We start from the raw sequence: 13,941 nt of genomic DNA, 5'->3' as shown, positions 1-13,941 counted from the left end.
TGCAAGATATGTAAACATTATTAAAGTGGCATTGTTTAAAGTGACTAGTTATCCATTTATTAAAGTGTCCAGTGATTGGGTCTCAATATGGGCAGCAGCCTCTCTGAATTAGTGATTGCTACTTAGTAGTCTGATGGGCTTGAGATAGTATTAATCTTTTACCATCCGCGAACAGCTCAAACGTCATCAACCACCTGGTCCAGCGTGGACCTATTGTAAGAAGGCTCACTGTAGCAGTCAAACTTTGCCACTGTGATCTTGACGACACTGACATTTTCAGATTTAACTATCGTTTTCAAACGTTATCCTTGTCGCCATTGTTCAATCTTATACTTGTACTAAATTAAGATATTATACTGAATTTAATCAACCAGACTCAGAGGTAAACTTCAACATGTCTTTACTCCATCACTGTCTGTATCCCCTCACATTCCTTTACTAACGTGGTGACGTCCTATCTCAGTACGTCACATCAATACATGACAGCACTCCAGTCCCCTTTTCACCTCATTTAACACCTGATTCACTTAACAAAAGGCACATCTGAATTGAGTAACACAGTATGAGTCATAATGCCCATAAAACCTAGCGGTTAAGCCTTTAAATGGTTCCAATGTTTTTTTTCCATATGGGATTTTAAAACTACATCATATACAGTGGGGCAAAAAAGTATTTAGTCAGCCACCAATTGTGCAAGTTCTCCCACTTAAAAAGATGAGAGGCCTGTAATTTTCACTTTTGGTTTCTACATGATTCCATGTGTGTTATTTCATAGTTTTCATGTCTTCACTATTATTCTACAATGTAGAAAACCCCAGGAATTAGGAGGTCTGTCTAAAATTCTGACTGGTACTATATATCCATTTTTATAAAAAAAAACAAGTGCCATTGAAGATTCATTTAATGAAACTATAATATCAACTAGTTATATCCTGGAACAGAAAGGTAACCTCAGCAGTGTGGCGCCGGCTTGTGATCGTTGTCGGTCCTGAAGATGTGCAGTTGTACTGGTTATTAGTTAGTGCTGCAGTTGTAGTTGTTTTAGGAGCTACAGTTGTCATTGTACCCGTAGATTATTCTGCTGTAGTGGTCTTAGAAGCTTCAGTTATAGTTGTCGTAGCAGATGCTGCAGTTGTGGTTGTCATAGGAGTTTCACTTGCAGTTTTGGTAGTAGGCGCTTCAGTCGTAGTGGTCGAAGGAGATACAGTTGTTGTAGGACCTGCAGTTGTCATTGTAGGTCCTGCAGTTGTAGTTTTCGTAGTAGGTACTGCATTCATAGTGGTCATTGGATCTACCGTTGTTGTAGTAGGATCTGCAGTAGAAGGTGCTGTTGTGGTTGTTATAAGACCTATAGTTGTTGTAGTTGTAGCTACAGTTGTCGTAGGAGCTTCAGTTGTGGCCGTTGTAGTAGGAGCTACAGATGTGTCAACTGCAGTTGTGGTCAGAACTCCAAGGATAATCCACCATAAAAACACTGTGGTTTATGAGATGAAAGGTTAATTTGTTTATTGTGCACAATATAATTATTTCCAAGATTACCCTTCATCAACATGGTGCAGTTTTTTTACATCTTTATTATATACAATAAACAATTATAATTTATAGCTACATAAATTAAATACTGAAATGATTCCCTTAATTGTTAATAATATTACCTATAATACCTTATTGCGATTACCACACCTGAGTCGCATTTTTTTTACAGTAGTGTGGTAATATAATTCAACTAATAGATGTTACAGCAGTGTGATAATGTAATTTTCTGTAGTCACTTTTTAATGGTTCATTAGAGATAGCGCATCATTGAAAGTGAAAAAAGGCTATTGCAAAGCTCTTATTATTATTAAATATGTAATTTAAGTATAACTGACTGGTGTGTAGTTTGTAACTCTCCTCATTTGGTAAAGCAGAAAAATGCCACGACACTTGTTAAGCAAATATATGCACTTGAACTCATTTTGTTGTGCCAGATCAAGAGGTGTGAATAACTATGGATGCAAGACATCTCATTGAATAAAGGTTTTCAAGGGTGTGAATAATTTCACAATAGCCACTATAACTGCTGTGAACATGGATTTATGCACCGTAGTGAAATTACAGAGTAAAATCCAGTAGCATTGCATTTTTTCCATGAGAAATCAGCCTATTACTGCATCACGTCAATCATGTTGCTTCATAAAAGAGGAAAAGTAATTTCAAATGTTCAAATGGTCTGCCAGCTCCCAGCAACTAATTCTGAATTCTATACATATTCTGTGAAAGTAATTGGTGTAGTTCATCAAAGTGGATGTTTCAAATATAAAATATAATACATAAAATAATATATTATATTCCACATTAGAGTTGTAATTTTTCAAGAGATATCAGCATTTTACTGCTTAAAAACATAAGTAATCTTGGCTATCAAAAGTTTACCAATCCAATTTCTATATTCCTCAAAAGATGAGAAAAATAAGAAACCCTGCACACTGCTCTTTCTAATATCACTGCTCTGTATTAAGCTGTACATATCGGCCTCAAGGCCTTGATCAGAACTTTTTAATTTGCTCCACCCACATCCGTTCAATGCATTGAATGGGATTGGAGTTTAAGGAAAACAAGCATGTTAGCAAACATAACAATGTGCATTTCATAAGTATTCTTATAATTCTAATAAAGTGTGTACATAAAATGTATTAAACAAGACTGTGAAACCACAATGAGGACATCGACCTATCAAGGACGTTTTCATAAATCATTGGGTACTGAACAACAAAAACCGTCAGAGTGATCTGAAGTGGCGTCATTATCTCATGTTCACATGTACATAAAATGTATGGGCATTTCATATCTGGAGGGTGAAAATCCCAAAACATTCTCTTTTGCTCAGAGTATTATTTATATCAACTCCCTGGTCTGATATCTTGACTTTCTCTATGCCTCAAAATTTAAAGGTGAAATGTCATGTTTTTGGTCATTAAAATGTACTGTTGTTTCTCCTGATTGAACTTTTATGTTCACTAATTCTCTGTTTGAGAATGTTGTAAAATCTCTATTTAATCAATGTTGAATTCAGGCTGTAACACAAGAAAATGTGGAATAAGTCAAGAGGTATGAATGAATACCTTCTGAAGGCACTGTAAATCATGTAACTGTTACTTAAAAAAAAGAGGAAGTAATTTAAAGTTTTCAAATGGTCTGCCAGCAAGTCACTCTGAATCCTATCCATATTCTGTGACAGAATAGTAGGTGTAGTTCATCAAAAGTGTAAAGGTGTTCACATATAACACATACATAATAACCATAATCCTCAAAGTTTCAATGTTTTTGCTTTACATTATCAATTTGGGATTTTTATCCTTTCTTATAAGACCATTTTACCTTGATATATTTGTATGTATTTCTATGTTTTGTACTGTGTGCAATTTTTTAATTTTTTTTAAATGTTATCAAACCTTTCCATGTATATATTCCATTACACAGTAAAGGTTATTACTTACCTACAGCAAACACTTCTATTTCTGTAATTTCTCCAAATATTAATTGAGGAAGGTTTTGTTTGTCTTTAACCAATCACAATATCTAGCTTATATCTACTCTAAAATCTCATTATCTTTCTAGTTCTGTTAACCATTTCAAGCTTTTTTTAAATGTATTTTTAATTTCACCTTTATTTAACGAAGTAGGCCGATTAAGAACAAGTTCTCATTTACAACTGCGACCTGGTCAAGATAAAGCAAAGCAGTGCAACAAAAACAACAACACAGAGTTACACACGGGACAAACAAACTTACAATCAATAACACAATACAAACAACACAATCAATAACACAACACAAACTTACAATCAGTCATAGAAAAATCTATGTACAGTGTGTGCAAATGTAGTAAGATTAGGTAGGTAAGGCAATAAATAGGCCATAGAGGCGAAATAACTACAATGTAGCATTAACACTGGAGTGATAGAGGTGCAGATGATGATGTGCAAGTAGAGATAATGGGTGCAAAAGAGCAACACAAAAAAGCAACAACAACAACAAAAAAATATATATAAATAACAATATGGGGTTGAGGTAGCTTACAATTGTTGATACAGTAGGCATACTGTCATGAAAATGTATTTCTAGTTTATATTACTATAGGGCTGGTTTGATGCCACAAATTGTCTGTCTTTCAGGTGACGTAATATTTTGGGAGGCACCAAAGATAATAAGATAAAGGTGACGAAAAAGGGAGGGACAGAGGAATGCATGTCAGAGTTACTTAGCTTAAAAAAATATATATCCCCAGGTACTGACGTGGTATGGAAAACTGGTTAGGTGTTCTGACAAAAAATGTAGGTAGGACAAAAAATAATTGAAAGAAAGGGAGGGGTAAAGAATGAGAGTATTAAACAGTTATGTACTGACCATGTTTTATTGTAAATGGTTTAGGTGACAAATACAATTAGCCAGAAATGTGCTTCATTGTACTTAATTGACTTAACTTTGAGCCATACATTTATTTTAGTCAATGGCCTAATGTAAGCAGTCATCCTTTTTCTATTTATCAGTCCTACACACACACATGTGCTACTTCCCATATCTTTTTACACAACATTTATTTTAAAGGTAGATTCAGTTTATAAATCTCTAACAAAAGTGATTGTTGTAATCAACTGGTAACTATGATTGAGGGTCACAATGACCCCACATGGTGAGCCCAACAATGGAGGAAATTATCTTGGATTTCTGATTTCTAGTTTTACGTGGAGTTGGACTTCATTAATTGTATTAATAAAAATAATATATTTGAATGGACTACATCTCAGTGCTAGAGGTGTCACTACACACACCCTGGCTCGAATCCAGGCTGTATCACAACCAGACGTATTTGGGAGTTCCATGGGAAGGGGTACAATTGTCCCAGCGTCGTCCGGGTTTGGCCGGTGTAGGCCGACGTAAAGAAGAATTTGTTCTTAACTGACATGCCTAGTTAAATAAAGGTAAAAATATATATACTGTATATATATTCATAACTATTATAACACATTTTGTCAGCATCATTTATGAGTTATTTGTTAAACATAAGTCCCCTCGAAAAGCTCTTTATATATCAGTACAAATAACATTTGTATTTCTTCTGTCACAGTACCCAACCCTCTGACATACGATTCACACAACAGTCTGGGAGCACCAGCTAAGTCTCAGAGCAGTACCCGGGTAGTAGTTTAGCAGTTTATGTGCCTTGCTCAAGACCACAAAGGCAGAAGGGTTGGAACCAGACCTGGCTGTAAATAATATATTTCAAATATTCTAACGCACTGTGATCGGTGATTGAACTTGACCGGCACAATGGAAATATTGTAGTAGTCCCATAAGAGCAAACCCATCTTTCTGGCACTCACTCCAGACAGGCTCAATACTATTTGAACCCAGGTCAGAGCAATTGATGTTATTGTAACGTGTTGAGTAACTTTGCCTGATACCTGAAGACATGTATTAGATCAAATCAATCACATTTCATTTATAAAACCCTTTTCACATCAGTGATGGTCGGGAATAGCTTTACTAAACCTCATCGAGCCAGAAGCTTATGCCTTGGCTTTAGCTCAGCAAAGACTAATACAGCCTTGTGGTGCACAGCACTAATCCAGTCAGTGACACCAGCAACAATACTGTTCACAATACTGATTTAAAATAACTTAACTTAATAATTACTTACTGGAATTAAAAAATAACTAATGAAGGTTCCTTGTGAATGATGTTAAAATATGAAGGTTGTTATGCATGATAGTTTTAACATTCACAAAGTGTTACACAAACTATTTATTTACACTTCATTCTAACCAGCAGCATGTGGGTATCACTTGTGAACATGTACATTCCTGGGTGTGATGCCTGACTCAACATGTCTAATTGTTACTGTCTCAAGCCTTCTTGAATAATACGGACTGACTGCCATGAATGTATGCATGTGTTTTACAGTTATACCTGCCAGGTGTAAACACATCACAGGTTTTAGAGAGTATGTTTATCGTCAAAGGTGTGGTTTTCTTTTTTAGGGTGTGACTAGCTTTAAGACTCATTTTCCACCAGCCTATTCACGGAGACAGTGCTGTGAGTGCAGCTCTGTTCAGCTCAGCAATGTGAAAATCCCTTTATAGGTTTTACCACTTTTGCCCATCCAAAATTGGAGTCATAATTATATACAAATATATGATATATACAGGATATATACAAGATTTGTCCTTAAACTTAACCAGTCAGGTGCATATTTAACCTTTATTTATACTATTCAACTAACGAAATTGGCCTGATGCATTCCTTTACACCTCTGTGACGTGGATTATTTTCATATATCTCCAACCTGTTAATACAATGGCTACTTGCTATAGTAAACTAAACTAACACATGTACTGGTATAAATGTATTCAGTTTAGAGAAAACGTATTGTCATCATGCAGAGGGCAAAATCCCCAGTCAGAGCGTGTTGGCAAGTTGCTTCGTGGTTCAGTGTTTAGATCAGTGATTTTTTTTGGCAAATATCCCAACTAATGATTTGCATTGACCCAATCGTAACAACTTATATTATAAGATGTGAATTGTACAACTTACTCTTACACTTAACCCTATTTGGATGTTTGAACTGTGATTTCCGGTTTATGATGATTGATTGTTGTTTTAGGCGTCCACCAATAACTACACTGTTCTGTGACTAGCGACGCCCTAAGAAATCATGGTTGATTAAACCCTGGTCTGGTTTGTCATTCGATGACATATCATAAGATGGCATGTTTTTTTAGGAGTTGTATCACTCCCTGACGTCTCGTATGACGTTTAAAGGTGTTTGAGTTTCTTTTAGAATCTGCTCTATTGAACATACCTCTACATCCATAACAAGCAACATCCTCCTTGTTTCGAAGATGATTTAGAAGATAATTTAGAAGATGCTTTTATAGAAAGCAACGTACAGTAGAGCACGCATACATTTTTGCGTGGCTGACCCCAGCGGGAACCAAAACCACTACCATGGAATTGCAATCGCTACACTCTACATAATGGTACACAATGCCCCTTTGAAAACTTTTAATGCTAGCTTTCATCAATTCAGACATGCAATAATGCATTTTCTAAGTATTTGGTCCTGGGCCTATACACTGAGTATTTTTATTTTTATTTCACCTTTATTTAACCAGGTAGGCCAGTTGAGAACAAGTTCTCATTTACAACTGCAACCTGTCCAAGAAAAGGAAAGCAGTGCGACACAAACAACAAGACAGAGTTACACATGGAATAAACAAACATACAGTCAATAACACAATAGAAAGGTCTATATACAGTGTGTGCAAATGAGGTAAGATAAGGGAGGTAAGGCTATAAATATGCCATAGTGGCAAAATAATTACAATGTATAAATTAAACACTGGAGTGATAGATGTGCAGAAGATGAATGCAAGTAGAGATACTGGGGCGCAAAGGAGAAAAAAATAATATAACAGTATGGGGATGAGGTAGTTGGATGGGCTATTTACAGATGGGCTATGTACAGGTGCAGTGATCTGTGAGCTGCTCTGACAGCTGGTGCTTAAAGTTAGAGAGGGAGATATGAGTCTCAAGCTTCTATGATTTTTGCAATTCATTCCAGTCATTGGAATCAGAGAACTGGAAGGAAAGGCGGCCAAAGGAGGAATTGGCTTTGGGGGTGACCAGTGAAATATACCTTCTGAAGCGAGTGCTATGGGTGGGTACTGCTATGGTGATCAGTGAGCTGAGATAAGGCGGGGCTTTACCTAGCAAAGACTTATATAGGACAAGGAGCCAGTGGTTTTTTAAAATGTTTTTATTTCACCTTTATTTAACCAGGTAGGCTAGTTGAGAACAAGTTCTCATTTGCAACTGCGACCTGGCCAAGATAAAGCATAGCAGTGTGAACAGACAACAACACAGAGTTACACGTGGAGTAAACAATAAACAAGTCAATAACATAGCAGAAAAAAATAATCTATATACATTGTGTGCAAAAGACATGAGGAGGTAGGCAATAAATAGGCCATAGGAGTGAATAATTACAATTTAGCAGATTAACACTGGAGTGATAAATTATCAGATGAACATGTGCAGGTAGAGATACTGGTGTGCAAAAGAGCAGAAAAGTAAATAAAATAAAAACAGTATGGGGATGAGGTAGGTAAATTGGGTGGGCTATATACCGATGGACTATGTACAGCTGCAGCGATTGGTTAGCTGCTCAGATAGCAGATGTTTAAAGTTGGTGAGGGAGATAAAAGTCTCCAACTTCAGAGATTTTTGCAATTCGTTCCAGTCGCAGGCAGCAGAGAACTGGGAGGAAAGGCGGCCAAATGAGGTTTTGAGCATACATACACTTAGGTTGGAGTCATTAAAACGTGTTTTTCAACCACTCCACAAATTTCCTGTTAACAAACTATAGTTTTGGCAAGTCAGTTAGGACATCTACATCAACTAAGTAATTTTTCCAACAATTGTTTACAGACAGATTATTTAACTTATAATTCACTGTATCACAATTCCAGTGGGTCAGAAGTTAACATACACTAAGTTGACTGTGCCTTGAACACCTTGGAAAATTCGAGAAAATTATGTCATGGCTTTAGAAGCTTCTGATAGGCTAATTTGAGTCAATTTCAGGTGTACCTATGGAGTTATTTCAAGGCCTACCTTCAAACTCAGTGCCTCTTTGCTTGACATCATGGGAAAATCAAAAGAAGTCAGCCAAGACCTCAGAAAAACATTGTAGACCTCCACAAGTCTGGTTCATCCTTGCGAGCAATTTCCAAATGCCTGAAGGTACCACGTTCATCTGTAGAAACAATAGGATGCAAGTATAAATACCATGGGACCACGCAGCCGTCATACCGCTCAGGACAGAGACGTGTTCTGTCTCCTAGAGATTAATGTACTTTGGTGCGAAAAGTGCAAATCAATCCCAGAACAACTGCAAAGGACCTTATGAATATGCTGGGAGGAAACAGGTACAAAAGTATCTATATCCACGGTAAAATGAGTCCTATATCAATGTAACATGAAAGGCTGCTCAGCAAGGAAGAAGCCACTGCTCCAAAACCGCCATAAAAAAGCCAGTCTACGGTTTGCAACTACACATGGGGGCAAATATCGTACTTTTTGAAGAAATGTCCTCTGGTCTGATGAAACAAAAATATAACTGTTTGGCCATTGTTATGTTTGGAGGAAAAAGGGGGATGCTTGCAAGCCGAAGAACACCATCCCAACCGTGAAGCCCGGGCGTGGCAGCATCATGTTGTGGGGGTGCTTTGCTGCAGGAGGGACTGGTGCACTTCACAAAATAGATGGCATCATGAGGCAGGAACATTATGTGGTTATATTGAAGCAACATCTCCAGACATCAGTCAGGAAGTTAAAGCTTGGTCGCAAATGGGTCTTCCAAATGGACATTGACCCCAAGCATACTTCCAAAGATGTGGCAAAATGGTTTAAGGACAACAAAGTCAAGGGATTGGAGTGGCCATCACAAATCCCTGACCTCAATCCTATAGGAAATGTGTAGGCAGAACTGAAAAGCCTACAAACCTGACTCAGTTACACCAACTCTATCAGGAGGAATGGGCCGGAATTCGCCCAACTTATTGTGGGAAGGTTGTGGAAGGCTACCCAAAACATTTGACCCAAGTTAAACAATTTAAAGGCAATGCTACCAAATACGAATTGAGTGTATGTAAACTTCTGACCCACTGGGAATGTGATGAAAGAAATAAAAGCTGAAATAAATCATTCCCTCTACTATTATTCTGACAATTCACATTCTTAAAATAAAGTGGTTATCCTAACTGACATAAAACAGGGAATTTGTATTCGGCTTAAATGTCAGGAATTGTGAAAAACTGAGTTTAAATGTACTTGGCTCAGGTGTATGTAAACATCCGACTTCAACTGTATAAGTATAAAATATAAATGATGAGCAGTGACAGAGTGGCTAAGATGCAAAAGATAGTTAAGAATAGATAGTAAAGGATACAGTATATGGTATATACATATGAGATGAGTAATGCGAGATATGTAAACATTCTTAAAGTGGCATTATTAAAGTGACTAGTGTTCAATTTATTAAAGTGGCCAATGATATCAAGTCTGTAGGTAGGGAGCTGCCTCTCTGTGCTAGTGGCGGCTGTTTAACAATCTGATGGCCTTGAGATAGAAGCTGTTTTTCAATCTCTCTGTCCCAGCTTTGATGCACCTGTACTGACCTCGCCTTCTGGATGGAAGCGGGGTGAACATGTAGTGGTTCGGGTGGTTATTGTCATTGATTATCCTTTTTGCCTTCCTGTGACATCTGTTGTTGTAGGTGTCCTGGAGGGCAGGTATTTTGCCCCCGGTGATGCGTTATACAGACCGCACCACCCTCTGGAGAGCCCTGTGGTTGTGGGCGGTGCAGTTGCCGTACCAGGCGGTGATGTAGCCTGACAGGATGGTCTCAATTGTGCACCTGTAAAAGTTAGTGAGGGTTTTCGGTGACAAGCTACATGTTTTCAGCGTCCTGAGGTTGAAGAAGCGCTGTTGTGCCTTCTTCACCACACTGTCTGTGTGTGTGGACCATTTCAGTTTGTCGGTGATATGTAGGCCGAGGAACTTAACTTTCCACCTACTCAACTCCTGTCCCGTCGATGTGGATGAGGGGGTGTTCCCTTTGCTGTTTCCTGAAGTCCACGATCATCTATTTTGTTTTGCTGACATTGAGTGAGAGGTCATTTTCCTGACACCACACTCCGGGGGCCCTCACCTCCTCCCAGGAGGCTGTCTCGTCATTGTTGGTAATCAAGCCTACCAGTGTAGTGTTGTCTGCAAACTTAATGATTGAGTTGGAGGCGTGCATGGCCACGCAGTCGCGGGTGAACAAGGAATACAGGAGAGGGCTGAGAACGCACCCTTGTGGGGCTCCAGTGTTGAGGATCAGTGGAGTGGAGATGTTGTTTCCTACCTTCACCACCTGGGGGCGGCCTCTCAAAGTCCAGGACCCAGTTGCAGAGGGTGGGGTCGAGACCCAGGGTCTCAAGCTTAATGATGAGTTTGGAGGATACTATGGTGTTGAATGCTGAGCTGTAGTCAATGAACCACATTCTTACATAGGTATTCCTCTTGTCCAGATGGGATAGGGCAGTGTGATTGCGATTGCGTCATCTGTGGACCTATTGGGGCGGTAAGCAAATTGGAATGGGTCTAGGGTAACAGGTAGGGTGGAGGTGATACGATCATGACTAGTCTCTCAAAGCACTTCATGATGACAGATGTGAGTGCTACAGGGCAATAGTCATTTAGTTCAGGTACCTTAGCATGTAGGGACAGCCTACCGGGATAGGCATTGATTGAATATGTCCTGAATCACACTAGCCAGCTGGTCTGCACATGCTCTGAGGACACAGCTAGGGATGCCGTCTGGGCAGGCAGCCATGCGAGGGTTAACACATTAACATTTTTTTTTAACGTTGGCCACAGAAGAGAGCCAACAATCTTGAGTAGCAGCCCCTGTCGGTGGCGCTGTTTCGTCCACAAAGCGGGTAAAGAAGTTGCTTAATTTATCTGGGAGCATGACATCGATGTCTGCAACAGGGCTGGTTTTCTTTTTGCAATCCGTGATTGTCTGTAGACACTGCCACATACGTCTCGTCTTTGAGCCATTGAATTGTTACTCCATTTTGTTTCTATAATGACACTTTGCTTGTTTGATTGCCTTACGGAGGGAATAACTATACTGTTTGTATTCGGTCATGTTTCCAGTCACCTTGCCATGATTAAATGCGATGGTTCATGCATTCAGTTTTGCGTGAATGCTGCCATCAATCCACGGTTTCTGGTTAAGGAAGATTTTAATTTTCACAGTGGGTACAACATCTCCTATACACTTCCTTATGAACTTGCTCACCGAGTTAACGTATACGTCAACGTTATTATTGCTACCCGGAACATATCCCAGTCCACATGCTCGATGCACTGAAAATCCAGTTGGCTGTACGGACTCCGACAGCATGTCCCCAGCTAGCCATGTCTCCGTGAAACAGAGTATGTTACAATCCCAGATATCTCTTTGGAAGCAACTCTTGCCCTAATTTTGTTGACTTTGTTAACTAGGGGCTGGACATTAGCGAGTAATATACTCAAAAGCGGAGGGTGGTGTGCGTACATCCGAAGCCTCACTAGAAGACCCTTCCGGCACCCTCTCCTACAACGGTGTTGTTTTTGGTCGGCCTCTGGAATCACTTCAAGTGCCCTGGGAGGTGTAGACAAAGGATCCGCTTTGGGAAAGTCGTATTCCTGGTCGTAGTGCTGGTTGTGCTGGTAAGTTGTCGTCTCTCTGATATCCAATAGTTCTTCCCAGCTGTATGTAATAACACTTAAGGTTTTCTGGATTAACAATGTACTGCACAGTTTCCTAAGGACTTGAAGCGAAGCTGGCATCTCTATCGGCGCCGTATTCCTTTGATTAGTTTGCAGTCTTTCCAGCTTCAGTTTGAAGTGATTGTGTTAGCTGTGTTGTTGGCTAGCTCCTCTGAACAACAATGTCCTGACAAGTGAGCACATTTTCTATGACAGGCAAAACCGCGCCTCATTAACTCATTGCTATGGATGTTTCCAAATAAATGTCACTAGAAAACAGCTTAAGCAAATGCAGCTAATTTAGGGTTATTCTGGCTGCTTTTTGCTTTTTAACGTGACTGTAAGTTAGCTGTAGTTGGCTAGCTAGCAATCAAGGGATAAGAACGTTGCCAGCCAGTATGGCAATGAAACATTTACAACAAACGACTGGGTCGCATCCATAGATATAGAACAAAATGAACAAACTGATAGAACAAATGACCAGCCGACATGGGTAGCAACCTTAGATTTGTGTTGGGCCTATATCTTGTGAAAGGATGAAATAGTACGAATAAGTTAATAAAAATAACGATTTTAATGGTTTGGCGACCCAAGATGAACCCGTGCCAATATATCCTCCAAATGCTGGTTCACAGGCATTATCTCTTAAAGAACAACTCATAGTTACAGTGTAATAACAACATGTTAGTAATTGCTGTCTGTAATTACAGAAGTGTAACAACAAGTGCTTCTTACCATGCTTGTTACAAATGGGCAGGTTTCCACTAAATTCCCCAATTTATTGTTTTGTTTCTTCTCAACCACATCTGATTCATTAACAACACTGAAAAAGGTTGGGATCCCTTGTGGATGCGCTGGGTGTCTGAGAGATTATAGCCTATGCTCAAGAGGCTCTAATTACTCAACCATGAATGTGCACTGTTTAAAATATATCTCCAGAATATGTTGTTGCGTACCATCTGGATTAACTTGGTTTAGTTTACGAAAACAGATTTAATACGAGTGCCATTCCAGATGAGGAATAAGACACTATTTCAAAGCACATGTAATGTTTGCCTAAGTACAATGTAATGACTAGTTTAGCTACTTAAAATGATGTGAGGAGTACTTAATGAGGAGTACTTAATGTGTACTTATACAGTATACTACCCATCCTGAGAACCTGGCCCTCAATTTAAAGCTTCTGGAAGTGAGAGAATAAGAACACTAGTACACCATAGAATACATGTAATATTCACATAAAAAGTACAATGTAATTACTAGTTGTTACTCTTAATTTTATCTAGCTAAATCCTGTGTATCTTGAGGGGTACTTACCTGTAATTATAGTGTACCTACAAATACATTACGCATCCTGACAATCTAATCAACAGCTTCTGAAAGCTCCATTCAAGTGGGAAATAAACACACTAGTTCACCACAGAGAACATGTAATAAGTGCATAAATACAATGTAGTTATGAGGTGTTTCCCCGGATTTAGCCATTTCTATATAATTACTTAGGCCTACTACTCATTAGCAAGTGAAAATATCTACAAACAATAGATGATCTTCTACTTTAGTCAACTTTATTGCAACATGTACAAATACCTTA

Source organism: Oncorhynchus tshawytscha, linkage group LG13 (assembly GCF_018296145.1).
Source record: "Oncorhynchus tshawytscha isolate Ot180627B linkage group LG13, Otsh_v2.0, whole genome shotgun sequence".
NCBI classification, from domain to species: Eukaryota; Metazoa; Chordata; class Actinopteri; order Salmoniformes; family Salmonidae; genus Oncorhynchus; species Oncorhynchus tshawytscha.
This window is presented reverse-complemented; position numbering follows the sequence as displayed.